At 46.4% G+C, this 25,532-nt stretch overlaps 1 long non-coding RNA gene across 1 annotated transcript; it reads left to right on the forward strand.

Annotated features, from left to right (window-relative positions):
• The first annotated feature begins 1,491 nt into the window (after positions 1 to 1,491).
• Positions 1,492 to 12,466, forward strand: LOC139241174 (uncharacterized). Its single transcript, XR_011588808.1, has 3 exons — positions 1,492 to 4,957; positions 8,656 to 8,818; positions 10,266 to 12,466. It is a non-coding gene; the product is annotated as an uncharacterized lncRNA (long non-coding RNA).
• Positions 12,467 to 25,532: the final 13,066 nt, after the last annotated feature.

Genomic DNA, 25,532 nt, shown 5'->3' on the forward strand with positions numbered 1-25,532 from the left:
GGCAGCACACTTTCATCCCCTCCCTCATTGTCTTCCCCATGGCCAGATGTCGATGGCTCCCGAAAAGGCTGTCGCACTTGTGGCTGGTCATCTATAAGCAGTAAACAACAGACGTGTGGTTAGCAGCAGGGGAGGGCAGGAAGGTGCCATTGGACATATACATGTAAAGGGTAATACAAAAGTAAAATACTGCAGATGCTGGAATCTGGAATAAAAACAGAAAATGCTGGAAATCTCAGCATCTGTGGAGAGAAAGTATCTGTCAACGACCCTTCGTCAGAACTGGAGAGTGTTTGGAAAGAACACATTCTTAAGAAGCACTGAAAGTGGGAGGGTAAGGACGTACTTATTTGTACTTCAAAATGGCCAACATGCTCCACCCTGTTTCTGATTGGTCCATTTGGAGGATAAGCCACACCCTGAAGTTTCACAGTAGTATGTAACTGGAACCACCCATCCCATGGTCTCATTGAATTTGCAAATTGTAACTCGATCCACTTTAACTTCCTGAAGCAACAGAGGACAGAGCTCCCCAGAAGACAGCAAGGGCCAGCCAAAGTGCCTTATCCCAGTCCAAGTACAGGCCTCCCCCAGCCAAAGTGCCTTACCCCAGTCTAAGTGCATCCCTCCCTCCCCAAAGTGCCTTACCCCAGTCCAAGTACATCCCTCCCTCCCCAAAATGCCTTATCCCAGTCCAAGTACATGCCTCCCCCAGCCGAAATGCCTTATCCCAGCACAAGTGCATTCTCGCCACCCTTCCCCCCGCCCCCCCCCCCCCCACCCAACCATAGATGGGGCAGACATTGTGTATGGATTGTTAACAGGTTTATTGGGTATGAAGTGAATAGTGACAGTGCCGTGACTTCTGGATATCATCCACTCCAACGATGTCCCTTGTAGGGGGTTGGAAGAACGTGATCCGTCTTCCCCACCTCCCATGTCTCTCTCTCTCTCCCCGCCCCCACCCCTGGCCACTCTCTCTTCCCCCAGCCTCTCTCTCTCCCCCCAGCCTCTCTCTCTCCACCCCTAGCCTCAGAACCACCGCTCTTGGCCCCCCGCCAGCCGCTCTCGGGCCCATGCCGGCCGGGGGGGAGAGTCGGAGCCTCAGATCCTGCTTCTGGCACCACGCACATGGAATGATTTGGGCTGGGAGGGGGACGGAGCTTGACCGGGGCAGGGCTTGTCGCCTATCGGTCAAAAAAGTGCAGAACGGGCGGGTGGGGCGGGGCTTGACAGACGCCTTTCTCTCTCTCCCCAACAGCCTCTCTCTCGCCATCGGGCCACACCCCATGCTCCCTCGCCACCATTGGACCCAAGCCGATCGCCATCGGCCCTCTCCCGCCGCCATTGGGCCCCGGCTGGCCGGTGGGGGGGGTGGGGGCAGAGAGTCGGAGCCTCAGGTCCTGCTTCTGGCACCACGCGCATGAAATGATGCGGCCGGGAGGGGGGCAGAGCTTGACAGGGGGTGGGCTTGTCGTCTGTCTGTCAAAAAAAGTGCAGTACAAATAGACCCTATTTAAAAGGAGTTGCAGCTGGGCCACAGAGGTTTCGGACAGTGGTGCGTTCTTTCCTCGCAGAGTGCGTAGGTGTTGGCATGCTGCGACTACTCAGCTTCACAACTAGCATTCCGCAAACATTTTCAGGTTGGATAAATTGGTGACTAGCACATTGTAGCTACCTTCTGCAACTTAATGGGGACAGTGATGACACACCACGTCGTCCTGCGGCGAAAACTTGAAAGGCGTTGGCTACAGAGATGGCTTCAGGCCACTGTGGGTCCACGCTGAAGAGAGACCCCCAGACCTCGGGCCAGGAGGCCATACAGGTGGAGGGTTTACCGTTCACATTATTCTAATCTTGATATGTCTGAGGAGCAGTGCCTAAGAAGACTGCAGTTCCGGAAGGAGGTGGTCACTCAGCTCTGCCACCTCCTGCAGACATACCTCGAAGCTGACATCGGCACCAGGACCTCGCTGTCAGTGGCAGTGAAAGTCACAGTTGCCTTCAACATCCATGCTACCAGCTTCTTCCAGTCTCCTGTAGGTGATATATGCAACATCGTGCAGCTTGCAGTACATTGCTGCATTCGCTAGGTGACTGACGCTTGCTACAGCCGACACATGGACTACATAAAGTTCAGCATGTCCAGCAAGAGCCAGAATGAGTGCTCCCATGGCTTTGCCAGGACAGCGGACTTCCCCATGGTTCAGGGGGCCACTGATTGTACACATGTGGCGTTGCGGCCCCACCCCACAATGGAGAGGTGTTTCAGAATCAACGTTCAGCTGGTCTGCGATCACAGGGAGATCATCCTCGCTGTCAATGCACGCTATCCTGGCAGCTGCCACGATGCCTTCATCCTGCGGGAGAGCAGTGTACCACGACAGTTGCAGCCACCGCATGAAGGACATGGCTGGCTCATCGGCGACAAAGGATATGGTCTCGGCATGTGATTGATGACACCCCTCTGCAATCCCACCACCCCTGCCGAGCAGCGCTACAACAGCAGCCATATCGCAACCAGGGCCATTATAGAGCCAACTATCAAGATTCTGAAGCAGCGTTTCTGCTGCCTTGACCACTCTGGAGGGGCATTTCAGTACTCACCTGATAGCGTGTCCATGTTCACCGTTGTGTGCTGCATGCTGCACAACGTGGCCATCACGAGGGGCCAGCCATTACCAGCAGGGGTGGATGATCCACCTCAGGAGGATGATGACGATGAAGACGAAGACAAAGACGAGGAGCTTCAGCCAAGGAGAAGGCAGCCTGACACTTGGGCTGCTCGTCAGAGGCTCATCGCACATCAATCCCAATGAATAATGCAAGATATGCAGAATGGCTAACCTATTCACCTGCCGATCTGCTGAAGACATCGCGCCCCACCCTCCAAGCCTCCGTTTAAACAAACGGGAAGAAGGAAAATAATTTTTATTTACAACAAAAACCATAGTGTGCTGTAAAGAAGCACTAAAGGACACCATCATCGACAGCAAATAATAACTGAAACCAGACCCCTTGAAACATCACCCACATTCATGTGCAACTATTCACATTAGTTTATAATCAAACAAGGTCACCATCTCTGGCCACTAGCACACACACAGTTAACGAGTCTTTCCCACTCCTTCCCTTCTCGCCCCTCCCACGCCTACTGCTCCTCCTCAATGGGGCCTCAGGCTGGTAGAAACATAAAAATATAGAAATATACAGCGCAGAAGGGTCCATGGCCAACTAAGAAAATAAGGGATGGTATCAAATTGAAAACAAAGGCATATACTGTGGCTAAGACTAGTGGGAGGCCAGAGGATTGGGAAATTTTTAAAAGCCAGCATAGAACGACTAACAAAAATGATTACGCGAGGGAAGATAGATTATGAAAGTTAACTAGCACAAAGGACATAGACAGGCTAAGTGAGTGGGCAAAAATTTGGCAGATGGAGTATAATGTTGGAAAGTGTAAAGTTATGCACTTTGGCAGGAAGAATCAACGAGCAAGTTATTATTTAAATGGAGAAAAATTGCAAAGTGCTGCAGTACAGCGGGGCCTGGGGGTATTTGTGCATGAAACACAAAAGGTTAGTATGCAGGTACAGCAAGTGATCAGGAAGGCCAATGGAATGTTGGCCTTTATTGCAAAGGGGATGGAGTATAAAAGCAAGGAAGTCTTGCTACAGTTATACAGGGTATTGGTAAGGCCATACCTGGAATACTGCATACAGTTTTGGTTTCCATATTTAAGAAAGGATATATTTGCTTTGGAGGCAGTTCAGAGAAGGTTCATGAGGTTGCTTCCGGAGATGATTGGCGAATGATACTTAAGGGGTTGACTGTGGATGGGCAATGGCAGACATTTAGAGACTGCATGGATGAACTACAACAATTGTACATCCCTGTCTGGCGTAAAAATAAAAAAGGGAATGTGGAAGAACTTTAGTTCACGATATAGGAAGGGGTTAAATTTCTCTCTTCCTTTTAGTAAGTTTAATTCTGTGCTGAGACTGCAGAATCCTGCAAGGCCAGAAAATACTTGATGTCTCTTCTTTGTTAGAAAAGAACAGATAACATGAAAGCTGTACATCTGGTATTTGTATATGTTAAGATACCCCCATTGCCTGGACAAACTGATTTCTCTGATAAGAGGGGCTTTTAGTGATGATCTTGCTGACCCTCGAAAAGATTGAATAATGACGTGACAAGATACTGTTGGGCTGTGTAAACTGACCTTTGTGCCCTGTTTAGAATTGGTAATGTTCCTGAATAATGTAGGTGTCAATTGTAGAGATAAAATTCCTTTTTTTCTGTATAAAGATGGAACAAGTTTCTATAGAATTTCAGAGTATTGCCTTGGTAAGGACCAAGCAGCTCTCCGAGATATCTCGCCTGTACATATTAAAAGAATCTCTTGAAGCAAGACTCTGAAATCTCCGCTTGAGTTACTTTAACTTAGAAATTTCCTCGACAGTTTCTGGCGTAGTCTGCAGGACCTCTGATAACGAGATCCCAAACGAACAAAATTAAAAGTAAAAATTGGCTTAAAAGAAAAAGAGGAATTTTAAAAGGATTTTCCCAGCTTAAGGGGGAAAGTGCCTAGGCTGTCCTAGAAAAGGGGGCAAGCCGCCTAGATCCCGGAAGGGTGAGGCATAGGGTAGCTACCGTAAGAAGCTAAAATAACAAGAAAGCTAAAGGAGACCCGAGCCGAGCCGAAAAGAGACACCGGTGAGCGCTTTGTAAATACTGTGTGTGTATATATTTTTGTGGGCGTGTCTTAACCTCTCGTTTCAGGAAACACCGCGAGAAACTGCATCCGGAGAGAATGGGAAACAGCTCTAGTCGAGCAGGATGCTTGCGTCCAGTTCCTAGAAAAGGGAAGAAAACCGACCCTCCAACTAAAAGAATGAGTATGCAGCGCAAAACTGAAAAAAGGATTCGTAAGGTAGTAAAGCAACGAGAGAAGGTAGGAGATCCAATTGTGCCACCCGGCTCGCCGGCGGACACTGTAATTAAAGAAACGGGGGATGACCGATACGCGGTAACGTTTAGTAGCGATTTATACGGTTGGTCTGATGGGGACTGGCCATATGGAGGAAGTTTTAAATTGTCTTTAATCGAAGAATGGAGGAAAATAACTAAGGAAGGGGGAGGAGACCCTACTTGGGACAAAGATTATATGGATAAATGTTTTATTAAATGGCTAGAGGTTGCAAAAAGACATCAGCCTACGAAAGTAAAAATATCAGAGAATAAATCAGGAGAGAAAGAAAAGGGGGAGCCAATCTGAGAGCTGGTATGGTCCTAAGGTCACAAACAACCCCAGCTCAGGCAGAAGCCGACTCTACCCTCCTCCTCCAAAATCCCCGAGTAATGATAGGAACCACAGCGGTTTTAAAACCCTGGTCTCCAGGAGAGGCCAGAGATATGATCTCTGCAGCCCCAAACCCGGTAAAGAAACCTGTTGCATTTCATAACTGGCTTGAGCAGACCTGTACAATTTATAATCCGCTACCAGGGGATGTTAAACTATTATTACAAGCAGCGTACGGATCTTCCTGGCAGGGAGTAAAAGATATGTTCCATATCCCGCCCGGAGAAGAAGGGGATTGGAGAGCTAATAATGATTTGCTAAATGAAGGAAACGAATCTTTAACACACTGGCTACAGAATAGAGGACGGAATGCAATTCTACAAGGGGCTAGACAACATGGGGATATAGGGGAGGTTACTCGCTGTTTGCAGAAAGCGGAAGAATCAATGATAGATTTCGCAGCCAGGTGGAAAAATAGCTGGGAGGAGTATGCAGGAATACCCTTAGATACGAATGAACCTTTAGCAGTACAAACACTGCTGAACTGCATGTTACCACAGCATGCAAAGACCTACAAAATTAAAGTTTTAGATTGGCAAGGAAAAACCTGGAAAGAGACAGTCACTGTCTTGGCAAACATGGACAGGGAGGGATTGTTCAATTACGTAAGTAAAACCAAAGCAACAGGTCAATATTACCAGCAGAGAGGCGGAGGGCAGGCGCAGAATCGAGGGGGATTTAGGGGTGGAGGAAGAGGAAGAGGACAGTGGTCACAGCGAGATCGCTCTCAAGATGAGTGTAGAAATTGTGGAAGAATAGGGCATTGGGCTCGCGACTGTAGATGCCCGCCCAAACAGAATAGAGGGTCGCAAGGGAACTTTTCCGAACCTCCACCTCCACCGGCCCCTCAATTTTCCTTTTCTAACCCCAATCCGTATCAATCAGCATAGGGATGCCCCAGAGGCATAACGGTACAGGCAGCGACTCTTCGCTTATCAACGGACATAGAAGAAAATCCCTTAGCAATACTAAAAGTAGGAAACACTTATGTAAAGTTCCTGGTGGATACCGGCGCCACTATGTCCTCTGTACCGCCCTCTGTGGGATTACCCGTAAGCAACACCACTGTTTTAAGCATGGGTGTGGCCGGCGTCCCCTTGAAAGATTTTTTATCCGAACCTACTAAATTGACAATTGAAGGACAACAAGTTAATGACGAAACCCTGATAGTCTCTAAGACAACGCCTCTCCCTCTATTAGGAAGACAGACTTTGTGCAAACTAGGAGCCACAATATATTGCACAAAGGAAGGGATGTTTATGGAGATCCCTCCAAATAACATTCATCAGTTCTTTAATGGGATAGAAAGAGAGAAAGAGGAAAAGAATGAAGAAAGTGCTGCCCTTTATAGTTGGCAACTGAGTGGCAACTTCTACTCCCCCCTGATAAAAGAGGCAGTGGAAAACTTAAAGATTAAAATTGACCCTAATATTAAAGAGTTATTGTATATCATCTTAACAAGCTTTGAGGCAGTTCAGCTTCACTGTACAGCCTGGTATACTCGACACAGGGCTGAAGACTATCAGCGCTTTGTGCAACCGTTCTTAAATAAAAAACGAAGTAATAGAAGCTACTCCCCACATTTATTTCGGATCTAAAGGGTTGGGGGTGGCCGTGGAGCTAACACCGTTACAACAAAAACGATTTAAAGAAGAAAATACGACACCCCATCTGACATTGGCTGTAAAGCCCCCAGCAAAACCTAAAGACATGGGCGGGATGATCTTAGACATAGAAGAGAAAAGACAGCGACCAGGTTATCAACCATGGGCGATGATAGAACTGCAGGATATACGGCTAGAATTTATCACCCGTGACAGAGGAATTCTCCACTGGGAGAGAAAAGGGCACGATGCTACGTTTGAAAAACAGCAACCCCCCGGACAAACTAGCCCTAACATACCAATGGCACTGAGTCAAGTGTCCCCCGAACTCTGGGCTAAACATAAAAACCATGTTGGACAAGTCTATTCTGCGGTGCCCCATAGGGTACAGTTGATAAAAAATGCTGTATTGCCAAGTATAAGGCAGTACAGACTGCCACCGGAGGCGGAAGAAGGGATAGAGCCAGTCACCTTAGCACTGTTAGAGCAAGGCGTCCTGAAAAAGACACAGAGCCCGTGTAATACGCCGATACTGCCTATCCCGAAGATTAATAGACCAAATGAGTGGAGATTTGTACAAGATCTAAGAGCTATAAATAAGATAGTAGTCCCTATCACCCCTGTGGTACCGGACACCAACATCATACTATCCGCTATCCCACCCACAGCTACTGTCTTTACTGTAGTAGATCTGTGTTCGGCATTCTTCTCCATCCCTTTAAAGGAGGAAAGTCAATATTTGTTTGCCTTCACGTATAAGAAACAACAGTATACGTGGACTAGGCTGCCCCAGGGGTATACCGAAAGCCCCGCAGTTTATGCGGCAGCCGTAAAAAGAGACCTCGAGGACTGCTCATTATCAGATCAGTCGGTGCTATTACAATACGCTGACGATCTGCTCGTGGCCTCCAGCCACGGGTTTGAATGTATGCAAGACTCTATAAAGCTTTTACAGCACCTATGTGAAAGAGGGCATCGGGTTTCACTGCAAAAGTTACAATTCTGCCAAGTCCAAGTGCAGTACCTAGGGTTTCGTATATCCCAGGGGCAGAGGCAGCTGGGACCTGAAAGAATTCAAACCATCCAAAACACCCCCACACCAAGGACAAAGAAGGATGTTTTATCTTTTCTAGGGATGGTGGGATACTGTAGACAATGGATCCCCGACTATCGGGAATGGGATGCGGCTCTACGATCAGCTGCCCTAAAAGAAGCCCCACCTAAAGTGGAATGGACCCCTGAGAGGGAAGAAGCATTTAAACAGTTAAAAAATGCTATTACTAACGCTCCAGCATTGGGACTTCCGAACTATTCGAAACCTTTTCAAATGTATGTGAATGAAAAAGAAGGATTCGCAACAGCAGTGTTAACCCAAGAACATGGTGGGGGAAATAGACCAGTTGCTTATTATTCGGTAATGCTCCCCCCAGTAGTACGAGGAATGCCTGCTTGTCTGCGTGCTGTAGCCGCTACTGCGGTCATGGTGGAAAAATCAGTACCAATTGTATTGGACTATCCGTGCACTGTTATCACCGCGCATGCGGTGCTGTTATTGTTGAATTCCGCAGCAACTCAGCATTTCACAGCATCCCGAAGGACAGGCTACGAGGTGCTGCTGTTGTCACACCCTAACTACACTTTTCGCCGTGCGCCTGCAGTAAACCCTGCTGTTTTTGTTCCTACCAGCTCCACTAGAGAAATAGAGGACCCAGACCAGCACGACTGTCTGTCAACAGTGGAGATGGCTACCATGCCTAGACCAGATTTGCTTACGGAACCAATGGACAATCCCGATCTCATTCTTTATACAGATGGGTCGTCTCACAGACCATCAGACAATTTGCTCCTGGTAGGCTATGCTATTGTGAACCCATATGAAATTGTTGAGGCATTTGCCTTGCCCCCCGGAACCTCGGCACAGGCAGCTGAATTGTTCGCCCTAACTAGAGCATGTATATTAGCTAAAAATCAATCTGCTAATATATATACCGATTCAAGATATGCATTTGGTGTAGTCCATGATTTTGGACAACTATGGAAAAACAGAGGCTTCATCACCTCTGGCGGGAAGCATATTAAGCACTCACAATTAGTGCTTAACCTGATAGATGCCATTCAATTGCCAAAAAGGGTTGCTGTTATTAAATGCGCAGCCCACACAACTGGTGAAGATGAAGTATCAATAGGAAATAGGAGGGCCGACGAGGCGGCCCGACGAGCCGCTTTGGAACAGACGTGCTGCCTACAGGCAGCCTCAGTCTCCCCTCTGCCAACACTGAGCGCCCAACAACTTGAAATAGCACAGCAACAAGTTACAGTGCAGGAAAGAAAAACATGGGAGAAACAAGGATGTTTTTTAAAAAATAATATCTGGACCCATCCTGACGGACGAACTGTATGTCCCAGGTCTTTGTTTTTGCCCTTGTCTCGCCTAGCTCATGGTCAGGCTCACATGGGCAAAGGAGGGATGATACATGCTATCAATGCGCAATGGTATGCACCAGGAATAACAGTAATAATTGAGAAAATTGCTAAAACCTGCCAAATTTGCCAACAAAACAATAGAGGAAAGACGCCTGCAGAATATGACCATCTACCCCAACCAAGCATGCCCTTTGAAAATTTGCAAATTGATTTTGTCCACATGCCTCCAGTATTAGGCTTTAAGTATCTATTAGTAATAGTAGATATGTTTACAAGGTGGGTAGAGGCATATGCAACAAGGAAGGATGATGCCCGAACAGTAGTGAAGATCCTATTTAAAGAAATAGTGCCAAGATATGGGATACCTATGGGAATCAATAGTGACAGAGGAACACATTTTACAGGAAAAATAGTGCAGAATCTAGCCGAAGCGCTAGGTTTCCAGTGGAAATTGCACATACCGTATCAACCTCAGTCCTCAGGCATGGTGGAAAGAGTCAATGGAGTGATAAAATCCACCCTTACTAAAGTATGTCAAGAAACAGGACTAAAATGGCCAGATGCCCTTCCATTGGTACTATATACCATAAGAAACCAAAAGAACCGAAATATTGGTTTGACACCCCATGAAGCCTTATTAGGAAGGCCATGCCTACTGGTGTGAAACCGCCACTAGGAGCAGAAAAGGTAGCATTAATTTGGAATGACGAAAAGTCGCTAAAATATGCTCAGGCCATGTGTGAAATAGCGAGAAGCCTGCATGAGCGAATAAAACAGACCCAAGTACCTCCGTCAGAGGGAAACATGCACCCTTTCAGGCCGGGAGAGCAAGTATTAGTGAAAACTCTAAACAAGGAATCTTTTTCTCCTAGGTGGAAGGGACCATATCAGATAATCCTCACAACAAGAACCGCCCTGAAACTGGAAAAACATCCAAATTGGATACACGCCACCCGATGTAAATACTACCTTCCAGACGAAACACAGCAAGAAGAAGAAATACCGAGCTAGGGCGGACACACCCCGAAAAGAACTGTACTCATCCCCTTTTGTTTCTACCGAGCCAGGCTGGACTAAGAGCATAATACCCCGAAGTATCAAGCTAGATGTCAGAACTTGCCTGTATACCAATTTGGGTCTTTATCTTGTGGATCACTGTTACTATTGTACTAGTAAGCTATTATTTTAACGAATTGGTTCAGGAGCATTATAGAAGAAAACAAAGGGAGGAAGATGAGGAAGGACTCCTGGCAAAACTATCAGGGGACACTGGGTATGTTAATCCTTCTGGCAGTGGGAAGAGTTAAAACAGAAGAAAGGTTTATAAAAGAAGGTAAAATATGGAAAGGAGAAAATGGCCTGGGGCACGATTGACAAAGCAGGACAGCAGGACACTTATGTATGTTCGGAAAAAGAGGATTGCAAAGTGGGGAACTTCACAGTAAGGTGTGAGGCCTGCGGAATAGGGGTGGACCCAAGATCAGGGGAAGTGAAAATAACCAGTGAGGAAGGATTTAACATAACCTTGAAATGGAAGGTACATATGACATGCCTGACCAGCAAGGAAATAGCTGAGAGCCAAGAAACTAATGGCACGTTTTGTGACCCCGAAGAAGATTGTCATTTTAAAATAGAAAACAGAGGATGGGTAAAGTGCATGAACCGTACAAAAATACTACATGGGGGAACCTATATTAAACAGTGGACACATAATAAAAATAGGCATTCCCCCAGAGATCCGGGCCATTTAAAACGGATATTGACCACCTGCATATCGGTAGTAAGATCCCCAGGTATAGTAAATTTAACCATACAAATCCTATATCCGCTAAGGGAGAGGGATGGTTGCAACACGACCAGTGTTGGAGTCACACTGGACCGATCCTTGAGAAAAAAGCGAGACGTGCTGGGAACTGTATTAGGTGGGGTAGGAGTAGGAATGGGAGCCTTGAACACAATAGATATAGAGACCCTGCAAAACAAAATCCAGGTTGTAGGAGGACTAATAGGAGAAAGTATAGAGTTGAGAAACGCGTGGGATGAAGGGCTACAGCAACTACAGGTATCTGGCTACATAACAGACAAAATGACAAAGAAATAGAAAAGGCATTGTCCAAGCGGGGCAGAGATATTCACCAATTTGAGATAGAAATGAGTTTTAAAAAGGGACAATTAGTACGAATAGCAAACACAGTTACCTCTATAACAGCGCATCACTGGTGGGATATATTCCTAGGCTGGTCCCCCAGGGCAACAGCGGTATTAAAACTGGCAATACACCCGATAGTAGTACTTGGTGTAATTTTGCTGATTCTGCTGCTAATTGTCTGTGGAATGGGGCTGAAAGTAAGATCCCTGTTAGGACAAGTAATGAACCTAGTAGAAAAAATAGAGCAGAAAAATGTGATCGTGAAAGGAAGGTTAAACAGAATAGAGGGACAGTTAGATGACTATAATGAAAAAGAATGTTTAGAGATGAGACCTTACCCCGAGGGGTATGAGCCTCCCTTTTCTTTCTAAGAAGGAAAGCATGTTGATCATTAAAGATAAAAGATCAACAAGGAGGGAGTTGTGGAAGAACTTTAGTTCACGATATAGGAAGGGGTTAAATTTCTCTCTTCCTTTTAGTAAGTTTAATTCTGTGCTGAGACTGCAGAATCCTGCAAGGCCAGAAAATACTTGATGTCTCTTCTTTGTTAGAAAAGAACAGATAACATGAAAGCTGTACATCTGGTATTTGTATATGTTAAGATACCCCCATTGCCTGGACAAACTGATTTCTCTGATAAGAGGGGCTTTTAGTGATGATCTTGCTGACCCTCGAAAAGATTGAATAATGGCGTGACAAGATACTGTTGGGCTGTGTAAACTGACCTTTGTGCCCTGTTTAGAATTGGTAATGTTCCTGAATAATGTAGGTGTCAATTGTAGAGATAAAATTCCTTTTTTTCTGTATAAAGATGGAACAAGTTTCTATAGAATTTCAGAGTATTGCCTTGGTAAGGACCAAGCAGCTCTCCGAGATATCTCGCCTGTACATATTAAAAGAATCTCTTGAAGCAAGACTCTGAAATCTCCGCTTGAGTTACTTTAACTTAGAAATTTCCTCGACAGGGAAGGTGGCTCAACCGTGGCTATCAAGGGAAATCAGGGATAGTATTAAAGCCAAGGAAGTGGCATACAAATTAGCCAGAAATAGCAGCGAACCCGGAGACTGGGAGAAATTTAGAACTCAGCAGAGGAGGACAAAGGGTTTGATTAGGGCAGGGAAAATAGAGTGCGTGAGGAAGCTTGCAGGGAACATTAAGACGGACTGCAAAAGCTTCTATAGATATGTAAAGAGAAAAAAGTTAGTAAAGACAAACGTAGGTCCCCTGCAGTCAGAATCAGGGGAAGTCATAACGGGGAACAAAGAAATGGCAGACCAATTGAACAAGTACTTTGGTTCGGTATTCACTAAGGAGGACACAAACAAACTTCCGGATATAAAAGGGGTCAGAGGGTCTAGTAAGAAGGAGGAACTGAGGGAAATCCTTATTAGTCGGGAAATTGTGTTGGGGAAATTGATGGGATTGATGGCCGATAAATCCCCAGGGCCTGATGGACTGCATCCCAGAGTACTTAAGGAGATGGCCTTGGAAAAAGCGGATGCATTGGCAGTCATTTTCCAACATTCCATGGATCAGTTCCTATGGAGTGGAGGGTAGCCAATGTAACCCCACTTTTTAAAAAAGGAGGGAGAGAGAAAACAGGGAATTATAGACCGGTCAGCCTGACATCGGTAGTGGGTAAAATGATGGAATTAATTATTAAGGATGTCATAGCAGCGCATTTGGAAAGAGGTGACATGATAGGTCCAAGTCAGCATGGAATTGTGAAAGGGAAATCATGCTTGACAAATCTTCTGGAATTTTTTGAGGATGTTTCCAGTAGAGTGGACAAGAGAGAACCAGTTGATGTGGTGTATTTGGACTTTCAGAAGGCTTTCGACAAGGTCCCACACAAGAGATTAATGTGCAAAGTTAAACCACATGGGATTGGGGGTAGTGTGCTGATGTGGATTGAGAACTGGTTGGCAGACAGGAAGCAAAGAGTAGGAGTAAATGGGTACTTTTCAGAATGGCAGGCAGTGACTAGTGGGGAACTTCAAGGTTCTGTACTGGGGCCCTAGCTGTTTACATTGTACATTAATGATTTAGACAAGGGGATTAAATGTAGTATCTCCAAATTTGCAGATGACACTAAGTTGGGTGGCAGTGTGAGCTGCGAGGAGGATGCTATGAGGCTGCAGAGTGACTTGGATAGGTTAGGTGAGTGGGCAAATGCGTGGCAGATGAAGTATGATGTGGATAAATGTGAGGTTATCCACTTTGGTGGTAAAAACAGAGAGACAGACTATTATCTGAATGGTGACAGATTAGGAAAAGGAGAGGTGCAACGAGACCTGGGTGTCATGGTACATCAGTCATTGAAGGTTGGCATGCAGGTACAGCAGGCGGTTAAGAAAGCAAATGGCATGTTGGCCTTCATAGTGAGGGAATTTGAGTACAGCGGCAGGGAGGTGTTACTACAGTTGTACAGGGCCTTGGTGAGGCCACACCTGGAGTATTGTGTACAGTTTGGTCTTCTAACTTGAGGGTCAAGGATGTCTCGGAGCGGGTGCAGGACATTCTGAAATGGGAGGGAGAACAGCCAGTTGTCGTGGTGCACATTGGTACCAACGACATAGGTAAAAAAAGGGATGAGGTCCTACGAAACGAATTTAAGGAGCTAGGAGCTAAATTAAAAAGTAGGACCTCAAAAGTAGTAATCTCGGGATTGCTACCAGTGCCACGTGATAGTCAGAGTAGGAATCGCAGGATAGCGCAGATGAATACGTGGCTTGAGCAGTGGTGCAGCAGGGAGGGATTCAAATTCCTGGGGCATTGGGACCGGTTCTGGGGGAGGTGGGACCAGTACAAACCGGACGGTCTGCACCTGGGCAGGACTGGAACCAATGTCCTAGGGGGAGTGTTTGCTAGTGCTGTTGGGGAGGATTTAAACTAATATGGCAGGGGGATGGGAACCAATGCAGGGAGACAGAGGGAAACAAAAAGGAGCCAAAAGCAAAAGACAGAAAGGAGATGAGGAAAAGTGTAGGGCAGAGAAACCCAAGGCAAAGAACAAAAAGGGCCACTGTACAGCAAAATTCTAAAAGGACAAAGGGTGTTAATAAAACAAGCCTGAAGGCTTTGTGTCTTAATGCAAGGAGTATCCGCAATAAGGTGGATGAATTAATTGTGCAAATAGATGTTAACAAATATGATGTGATTGGGATTACGGAGACGTGGCTCCAGGATGATCAGGGCTGGGAACTCAACATTCAGGGGTATTCAACATTCAGGAAGGATAGAATAAAAGGAAAAGGAGGTGGGGTAGCATTGCTGGTTAAAGAGGAGATTAATGCAATAGTTAGGAAAGACATTAGCTTGGATGATGTGGAATCTATATGGGTAGAGCTGCAGAACACCAAAGGGCAAAAAACGTTAGTAGGAGTTGTGTACAGACCTCCAAACAGTAATAGGGATGTTGGGGAGGGCATCAAACAGGAAATTAGGGGTGCATGCAATAAAGGTGTAGCAGTTATAATGGGTGACTTTAATATGCACATAGATTGGGCTAGCCAAACTGGAAGCAATACGGTGGAGGAGGATTTCCTGGAGTGCATAAGGGATGGTTTTCTAGACCAATATGTTGAGGAACCAACTAGGGGGGAGGCCATCTTAGACTGGGTGTTGTGTAATGAGAGAGGATTAATTAGCAATCTCATTGTGCGAGGCCCCTTGGGGAAGAGTGACCATAATATGGTGGAATTCTGCATTAGGATGGAGAATGAAACAGTAATTTCAGAGACCATGGTCCAGAACTTAAAGAAGGGTAACTTTGAAGGTATGAGGCGTGAATTGGCTAGGATAGATTGGCGAATGATACTTAGGGGGTTGACTGTGGATGGGCAATGGCAGACATTTAGAGACCGCATGGATGAAGTACAACAATTGTACATTCCTGTCTGGCGTAAAAATAAAAAGGGGAAGGTGGCTCAACCGTGGCTATCTAGGGAAATCAGGGATAGTATTAAAGCCAAGGAAGTGGCATACAAATTGGCCAGAAATAGCAGCGAACCTGGGGACTGGGAGAAATTTAGAACTCAGCAGAGGAGGACAAAGGGTTTGATTAGGACAGGGAAAATGGAGTACGAGAAGAAGCTTGCAGGGAACATTAAGGCGGATTGCAAAAGTTTCTATAGGTATGTAAAGAGAAAAAGGTTGGTGAAGACAAACGTAGGTCCCCTGCAGTCAGAATCAGGGGAAGTCATAACGGGGAACAAAGAAATGGCGGATCAATTGAACAAGTACTTTGGTTCGGTATTCACTAAGGAGGATACAAACAACCTTCCGGATATAAAAGGGGTCAGAGGGTCTAGTAAGGAAGAGGAACTGAGGGAAATCTTTATTAGTCGGGAAATTGTGTTGGGGAAATTGATGGGATTGAAGGCAGATAAATCCCCAGGGCCTGATGGCCTGCATCCTAGAGTACTTAAGGAGGTGGCCTTGGAAATAGCGGATGCATTGACAGTCATTTTCCAACATTCCATTGACTCTGGATCAGTTCCTATGGAGTGGAGGGTAGCCAATGTAACCCCACTTTTTAAAAAAGGAGGGAGAGAGAAAACAGGGAATTATAGACCGGTCAGCCTGACCTCAGTAGTGGGTAAAATGATGGAATCAATTATTAAGGATGTCATAGCAGTGCATCTGGAAAATGGTGACATGATAGGTCCAAGTCAGCATGGATTTGTGAAAGGGAAATCATGCTTGACAAATCTTCTGGAATTTTTTGAGGATGTTTCCAGTAAAGTGGACAAAGGAGAACCAGTTGATGTGGTATATTTGGACTTTCAGAAGGCTTTCGACAAGGTCCCACACAAGAGATTAATGTGCAAAGTTAAAGCACATGGGATTGGGGGTAGTGTGCTGACGTGGATTGAGAACTGGTTGTCAGACAGGAAGCAAAGAGTACGAGTAAACGGGTACTTTTCAGAATGGCAGGCAGTGACTAGTGGAGTGCCGCAAGGTTCTGTGCTGGGGCCCCAGCTGTTTACATTGTACATTAATGATTTAGACGAGGGGATTAAATGCAGTATCTCCAAATTTGCGGATGATACTAAGTTGGGTGGCAGTGTGAGCTGCGAGGAGGATGCTATTAGGCTGCAGAGTGACTTGGATAGGTTAGGTGAGTGGGCAAATGCATGGCAGATGAAGTATAATGTGGATAAATGTGAGGTTATCCACTTTGGTGGTAAAAACAGAGAGACAGACTATTATCTGAATGGTGACAGATTAGGAAAAGGGAAGGTGCAACGAGACCTGGGTGTCATGGTACATCAGTCATTGAAGGTTGGCATGCAGGTACAGCAGGCGGTTAAGAAAGCAAATGGCATGTTGGCCTTCATAGCGAGGGGATTTGAATACAGGGGCAGGGAGGTGTTGCTACAGTTGTACAGGGCCTTGGTGAGGCCACACCTGGAGTATTGTGTACAGTTTTGGTCTCCTAACTTGAGGAAGGACATTCTTGCTATTGAGGGAGTGCAGCGAAGGTTCACCAGACTGATTCCCGGGATGGCGGGACTGACCTATCAAGAAAGATTGGATCAATTGGGCTTGTATTCACTGGAGTTCAGAAGAATGAGAGGGGACCTCATAGAAACGTTTAAAATTCTGACGGGTTTAGACAGGTTAGATGCAGAAAGAATGTTCCCAATGTTGGGGAAGTCCATAACCAGGGGTCACAGTCTGAGGATAAGGGGTAAGCCATTTAGGACCGAGATGAGGAGAAACTTCTTCACCCAGAGAGTGGTGAACCTGTGGAATTCTCTACCACAGAAAGTAGTTGAGGCCAATTCACTAAATATATTCAAAAGGGAGTTAGATGAAGTCCTTACTACTCGGGGGATCAAGGGTTATGGCGAGAAAGCAGGAAGGGGGTACTGAAGTTTCATGTTCAGCCATGAACTCATTGAATGGCGGTGCAGGCTAGAAGGGCTGAATGGCCTGCTCCTGCACCTATTTTCTATGTTTCTATGTTTCTATGAAGGACATTCTTGCTATTGAGGGAGTGCAGCGAAGGTTCACCAGACTGATTCAGGGGATGGCGGGACTGTCATATCAAGAAAGACTGGATCAACTGGGCTTGTATTCACTGGAGTTCAGAAGAATGAGAGGGGATCTCATAGAAACGTTTAAAATTCTGACTGGTTTAGACAGGTTAGATGCAAGAAGAATGTTCCCAATGTTGGGGAAGTCCAGAACCAGGGGTCACAGTCTAAGGATAAGGGGTAAGCCATTTAGGACCAAGATGAGGAGAAACTTCTTCACACAGGTAGTGGTGAACCTGTGGAATTCACTACCACAGGAAGTTGTTGAGGCCAATTCACTAAATATATTCAAAAAGAAGTTAGATGTAGTCCTTACTACTATGGGGATCAAAGGGTATGGCGAGAAAGCAGGAATGGGGTACTGAGGTTGCATGTTCAGCCATGAACTCATTGAATGGCAGTGCAGGCTCGAAGGGCCGAATGGCCTACTCCTGTACGTATTTTCTATGTTTCTATGTTTCTATGAGGGGGTTGACTTATGAGGAAAGGTTGAGTCGGCTGGGCCTCTACTCATTGGAATTCAGAAGAACGAGAGGTGATCTTATCTAAACGTATAAGATTATGAGGGGGCTTGACAAGGTGGATGAAGAGAGGATGTTTCCACTGATAAGGGAGACTAGAACTAGGGGGCATAATCTTAGAATAAGGGGCCGCCCATTTAAAACTGAGATGATTAGGAATTTCTTCTCTCAGAAGGTTGTAAATCTGTGGAATTCTCTGCCTCAGAGAGCTGTGGAAGCTAGGTCATCGAATAAATTTAAGACAGAGATAGACAGTTTCTTGACCGATAAGGGAATAAGGGGTCATGGGAAGCGGGCAGAGAAGTGGACCTGAGTCCATGATCGGATCAGCCATGATCATATTAAATCGTGGAGTAGGCTCGAGGGGCCATATGGCCTACTCCTGCTCCTATTTCTTATGTTCCTATGAAATATAAAAACAGATAGTAAGGGCTTGTATTCACTGGAGTTCAGAAGAATGAGAGGGGACCTCATAGAAACATATAAAATTCTGACAGGGTTAGACAGGTTAGATGCAGGAAGAATGTTCCCAATGTTGGGGAAGTCCAGAACCAGGGGTCACAGTCTAAGGATAAGGGGTAAGCCATTTAGGACCGAGATGCGGAGGAACTTCTTCACCCAGAGAGTGGTGAACCTGTGGAATTCTCTACCACAGAAAGTTGTTGAGGCCAATTCACTAAATATATTCAAAAAGGAGTTAGATGAGGTCCTTACTGCTAGGGGGATCAAGGGGTATGGCGAGAAAGCAGGAATGGGGTACTGAAGTTGAATGTTCAGCCATGAACTCATTGAATGGCGGTGCAGGCTAGAAGGGCCGAATGGCCTACTCCTGCACCTATTTTCTATGTTTCTATGTTTCTATGTACATAAAAGGAAAAGAGTGGCTAAAATAAATGTTTGTTCCCTGAGGATGTGACTGGGAAATTAATAATGGAGAACAGGGAAAAAGCAGAGACATTGAACAAATATTTTGTATCGGTCTTCACGGTAGAAGACACTAAAAACATCCCAGTAGTGGATAATCAAGGGGCTATAGGGAGGGAGGAACTTAATACAATCACTATCACTAATGATGTAGTACTAGGCAAAATAATGGGACTAAAGGCGGACAAGTCCCCTGGATCTGATGCCTTACATCCTAGCGTCTTAAGAGAAGTGGTTGCAGAGATAGTGGATGCATTGGTTGTAATCTACCAAAATTCCCTGGATTCTGGGGCAGTCCCAGCAAATTGGAAAAGCGCAAATGTAAAATCCCTATTTAAAAAAGGAGGCAGATAAAAAGCAGAAAACTATAGACCAGTTAGCAAAACATCTGTCGTTGGGAAAATGCTCGAGTCCATTATTAAGGAAGCAGTAACGGGACATTTTAAAAAGCATAATTCAATCAAGCAGAGTCAGCATAGCTTTATGAAAGGGAAATCATGTTTGACAAATTTGGTGGAGTTCTTTAAGGATGTGACGAGCAGGGTGGATAAGGGGGAACCAGTGGATGTGTATTTGGATTTCCAGAAGGCATTTGATAAGATGCCACATAAGAGGTTGCTGCACAAGATAAAAGCTCATGGGGTTGAGGGTAATATATTCACATGGATAGAGGATTGGTTAATTAACAGAAAACAGAGAGTCGGGGTAAATGGGTCATTTCCAGTTGGCAAACAGTAACTGGTGGGGTACCACAGGGATCGGTGCTTGGTCCTTAACTATTTACAATCTATATTAATGACTTGGATGAAGGACCGAGTGTAATGTAGCCAAGTTTTCTGATGATACAAAGATGGGTGGGAAAGCAGTTGTGAGGAGGACACAAAATATCTGCAAAGGGATATAGACAGGCTAATTGAGTGGGCAAATATTTGGCAGATGGAATATAATGTGGGAAAATGTGAGGTTATCCACTTTGGCAGAAATAATAGAAAAGCAAATTATAATTTAAATGGAGAAAAATTACAAAGTGCTGCAGTACAGAGAGACCTGGGGGTCCTTGTGCATGAAACATAAAAAGTTAGTATGCAGGTACAGAAAGTAATCAGAAAGGCAAATGGAATGTTGGCCTTTATTTCAAGGGGGATAGAGTATAAAAGCAGAGAAGTCCTGCTACAGCTGTACAGGGTATTGGGGAGGCCACACCTGGAGTACTGCGTACAGTTTTGGTCTCCGTATTTAAAGAAGAATATATTTACATTGGAGGCTGTTCAGAGAAGGTTCACTAGGCTGATTCCGGAGAGAGGGGATTGACTTATGAGGATAGGTTGAGTAGATTGGGCCTATACACATTGGGATTTAGAAGAATGAGAGGTGATCTTATTGAAACTTATAAGATAATGAGGGGGCTCGACAAGGTGGATGTAAAGAGGATATTTCCACTCATGGAGAAGCTAAAATTGGGGGACATTGGGCTAGAACCTCCACTTTTTTTGCATGCTGAACGCCCACTTAACGCCCATTTTACCACTGAAATGACGTATAACACCCATATATCGCCCATTTTAGCACAAAATGGAAACTGACTGGCATTTTTCAGAAACTTATCGACGAGCGTTACTTTCCCCATGTGCTTAACGCCGGGAAAAGATATTGCCGCCCACCCACTTTTTTGGGGCGGAATCATCAGAATGGGCAAAATCAACTCCTATATCGCCCAGTGATCCGTTCCGCACTGATTTAACGGCAAGATTCAATATTAACGCCCACCCACTGTTTTTTGTCGTAAAGAACATATTTACCGAAACTAGCAGCCATGAACTCGCCAGCATCAATTTCACCACCTCGCACACACATCGGCCACAATATCACTTGCCAAAAAAAACGCCCAGAAAAAGTGAAACTAACCGGAACTAATCACAGTGTTATGGACGCCATGTTCTAGATCACATGTTGCGTCCTTTAAAAGGCTGCTGTGCTTCAACCTCGGCGGAGTTTTGATGTACTCTGCAGGTCGTTGGAGTTGATGTGAACATCTCTACAAACATCTTGACCACACTGTGACTGATTGGAATTGACGAGGTGTCTTCATCGGGAAGTTCCTTGTTTGTGTGCATTCGGTGGAAAACAGAGAGCTACTGCAATGGGACCTGTCCTTTATCACCCTCTCTTGGTGACCAAATACATGCAGCAGACTCAACATCGCCAAAGGAACGCTCCACTGCATTATGTGCCCAATGTAAGACGTGACAGACTGATGAGGAGGACCAGATGTTACACCCCCCGCAAGTACAAGGAGACACATTCTTACCTCGACTTGCCCGACACCACCTGCCTTCAGAGACTGCGCTTCCACCAAAGAGGTTATCACTGAGGTATGCCAGCTGAAAAGGGCAGATCTGCACCCTGCCAGCACCATCAGTACTGCACTTTCCGTCGAGGTCAAAGTCACCACGGCACTGTCGTTCTATGCCTCGGGTTCTTTTCAGGCCACAGCTGGAGACATTTACTGACTTTCTCAGCATACCACACATTGCTGCATTAGATAGGTCACTGAAGCCCTTTACGCATGCAGGAGGGACTTGATCAGCTTCCCTATGACCAGGGAGGCACAGAGTGAGAGGGCTCTAGGATTCTCCAGAATTGCAAACTTCACCAAGGTGCAGAGAGCAATAGACTGTATGCACATCGCGATGCGGGCACCTTTTCAGGATGCAGAGGTTTTCAGGAACTGCAAGGAATTCCACTCCCTGAATGTCCAACTGATTGTCGACCACCAGCAAATTATACTGGCAGTGAATGCTCAATTTCCGGGCAGCATCCATGATGCTCACATCCTGCGTGAGAGCACTGTATCTGATTTGTTTAACAATCAGCCACAAGGTCAATGCTGGATGTTTGGTGACAAAGGATATGGCCTCACCACCTGGCTGATAGCGCCCCTGCGTGACACCCACACCAAGGCCGAGAGGCGATACAATGAGAGCCACAGAGCAACTCGCAATATCGTGGAAAAAACCATTGGAATGCTGAAGCAGCGCTTTAGATGCCTGGACCACCCAGGAGGCGAGCTCCAATACTACCCTGAGCAGGTAGATCAATTCGTGGTGGTGTGCTCCATGCTGCACAACTTGGTTATCAGGAAGGGACAAGAATTGCCTGATGAGTCTGACAGTCCACCTCACCAGAGAGAGGAAGAGGAGGACGAGGAGGTGGACGCTGACATCGGCCCAGACAATCAGGCTGACACTGAAGCCATGCCCCCGCCCCCTGTAGACCACATCAAAGGGCCCGTGGTGGCATGATAGCTGCAAGAGCCTGATGTCAGGACCTTATCAATGATCGCTTTGCCTGAAAGAACGTTGGTGTTATTTACAAGGCTGACACACTGCTGGGTGTGCAGGGCATACATCAATGGTGGGCATCACCTTGGTGACAGTTAAAGTTTAAGTTGATTGAAGTTAAGTGTAATTATACCCTTTGATGTTAAGGAATCACCACCGTGTAACGGTGCAGCTATCTGAGCCAATGCGCTACAAGGTTTTGTTAAATAAAAAACATTTAAACCGAACATTAGTCTGAAATCATCAGTATTTCTGTACAAACCAACCCTTCCCCCCCCGCACCCCCCTCCCCCCACTTCTTCTCCCCACCCCTACCCCTTCCCCTTACCCTCCTGATTCCAAGCCGCCTGACCAAGGAGCTCCTAATGCGATGCTTCATTGGGGTCGCGGGGGGGGGAGGTTGACGGCTGAAGCGCTGCTTGGACGGATACGGGAGAGGACGGTCCCTAGGTGGGAACGTGCTCCGAGCCAGAAGCAAGATGTTGCTGCTGGCTCTCATGTGTGGTTGGCAATGGGGGTGCGACACCTTGGGATGCAGTGCCGCGCTCCGGGACCACTGGGAGCCCTCTGCCACCAGTATTCCTTGCTACCAGTTCCAGGGCCTCCTCCATCCCTTCCCTGTTATATCTTATTTGTCGGACAAAAACTCGGTGCCAACTATGTTCTTGATGCTTAGTAAGCTTTTTGCTACTGGTGAATCTCTCTCATGCCTCCCACAACAGCCAGACAAGCACACACCACAGCCACACAGAGGCTTTCAGTGTCTCTGAGCTCCCTCTCTCTCTGTCTCCTTTTCTGCGCATGTCATGATGACCCTTGACTTCCTGAATCGTGGGAATTGAGCCTTGCCATGCCGTTGCTAAGGACGCCCACACTTTACCTCAGAAGGTCAAAAAAATTTTACGCTACTGCCCATTTCCTATCGCTCGCGGTAACACCCATTTTCAAAAAGGGAGACTAGGTGATTTGAGAATGGGTGAGAAGCCGGCAATCTGAAAACCCTTTTTTCCCGCCCACACCAGAAATAACACTCATTTTTGGGCGATAAGCACAAAAGTGGAGGTTCTAGGCCCTGGTCTTAGAATAAGGGGCCATCCATTTAAAACTGAGATGAGGAGAAATTTCTTCTCTCGGAAGGTTGTAAATCTATGAAATTCTCTTCCCTCGAGAGCTGTGGAGGCTGGGTCATTGAATATATTTAAGGCAGAGATAGACAGATTTTTGAGTGATAAGGGAGGAAAGGGTTATGGGAAGCGGGCAGGGAAGTGGAACTGAGTCCATGATCAGATCAGCCATGATCTTATTGAATGGTGGAGCAGGCTCGAGGGGACAAATGGCCTACTCCTGCTCCTATTTCTTATGTACTTATGTACTTATTTCGGCTCATCATGTCCGCACCAGCCAACAAAGAGCCACATGGCCCTCGGTCAACAGCCCTGAAGGTTACATATAAACCTATGAACAATGAACAATGGCGGAAAGGTAAAGAATACCCAGCCCAACCAGTCCGCCCCCCACAACTGTGACACCCCTTGCACTGAAACATTCTACACTTCACCCCAACCGGAGCCATGTGATCTCCTGGGAGTGGCAAAAAACAGATAAAAACCCAGGCCAATTGGGGAAAAACAATCTGGCAAAATTCCTCTCTGACCCATCCAGGTGATCAAAAATAATCCAGGAGATCAACTTGGCCGTATTCGATTTGCTGCAATACTTCCCATCATATCTGCGCCAGCCAACAAGAGGTTATCCGGTCTAATCCCACTTACCAGCTCTAGGTCCATACCCTGCAGGTTACGGCACTTTAAGTGTCCATCAAGCACCTTTTAAATATGGTGAGGGTTTCTGCATCCAGCACCCTTCCAGGTCGTGATTCCAGACCCCCACAACCCTCTGCATGAAGAAGCCTCCCCTCAAATCCCCTCTGAACCTTCCACCAACAACCTTAAAATTATGTCCCCTCATAATTGACCCTTCCACCAAGGGAAATAGGCCCTTGCTATCCATTATATCCAGACCCTCCACCTCAATAAGGTCTCCTCTCAGTCTCCTCTGTTCCAATGAGAACAAACCCAGCCTATCCAATCTGTCCTCATAATTAAGATTCTCCATTCCAGGCAGCATCCTAGTAAATCTTCTCTGCACCCTCTCTAGTGCAATCACGTCCTTCCTATAATATGGTGACCAGAACTTCACGCAGTGTTCCAGCTGTGGCCTAACCAGAGTATTATACAATTTAAGCATAACTTCCCTGCTCTTTTATTCTATGCCTCGGCCAATAAGGGCAAGCATTCCTTGCTCTGATTGCACCGCTGCCACAGCTGAGGGCCTAGCAGGACATTCACCAGCAGCTTGATCCCTGGAAGGCCCGACTGCGGACTGCATCACCTCAGCATGGGCGGCAGCACTTTGTGGCAGATAGGTTGGAGAGAGCGGCAGGGGCAAGGGCGGAATGATGTCGTCCTGAGAGAGAACATCACGTTCCAATAGGCCCGACACGGTGCTACCCCCTCGGGGCAGAGCCTCAGAATCTGGAGCTATCTGGGTGACCACAGATTGCTGCCGTGCTTCGGCAACATTAGGTCCCTGTTGAACTGATGGGGCCCCAGACAAGATGGCAGCGGTCAGTGCCTGTGTGGCATCGTTGGCTCTGCATAAGCAGAGACTGAGACTGCAGCACGCCACAGAACTGATTGATGCCACCATGCACTAACCACATGACAGTCTGCAGGCCTACCATAACATCGAGCTGGTGCTCAATGGCTACTGCCATGTCAGCCATAGCCCGTGCCACCATGTTTGGGACCCCATGGTCACTTGTCGCATCCAACATCCATTGGTATCAACCGAGGATGGGCTCGACGGGCTGCTGAGAGCCAAGTGCAATAGTTGAAATAGACTCCTCCATCCTCACAGCTAGTGCATTGAGATTCTGGGGCACCCTTGCCAATGTACGCAGCAGATCGCAGTGCATCCACAATGACTGTCTTGCGACATCGTCTAATTCGGGCTCATCATAAGAGTGTTGCTGAGCATCACTCAGGCGCGCACTCACCCTCTGGGGAGCTGGCCCCCTGCTTTTCCCTCCTCCGTGGCGCTGCAGGCCACTGGGTCCCAGAGCAGCACCCGCCTCCATCTCCCCAAGCACGCCATCTG

This window comes from Pristiophorus japonicus, chromosome 2 (assembly GCF_044704955.1).
Source record: "Pristiophorus japonicus isolate sPriJap1 chromosome 2, sPriJap1.hap1, whole genome shotgun sequence".
In the NCBI taxonomy this organism is placed as follows: Eukaryota; Metazoa; Chordata; class Chondrichthyes; family Pristiophoridae; genus Pristiophorus; species Pristiophorus japonicus.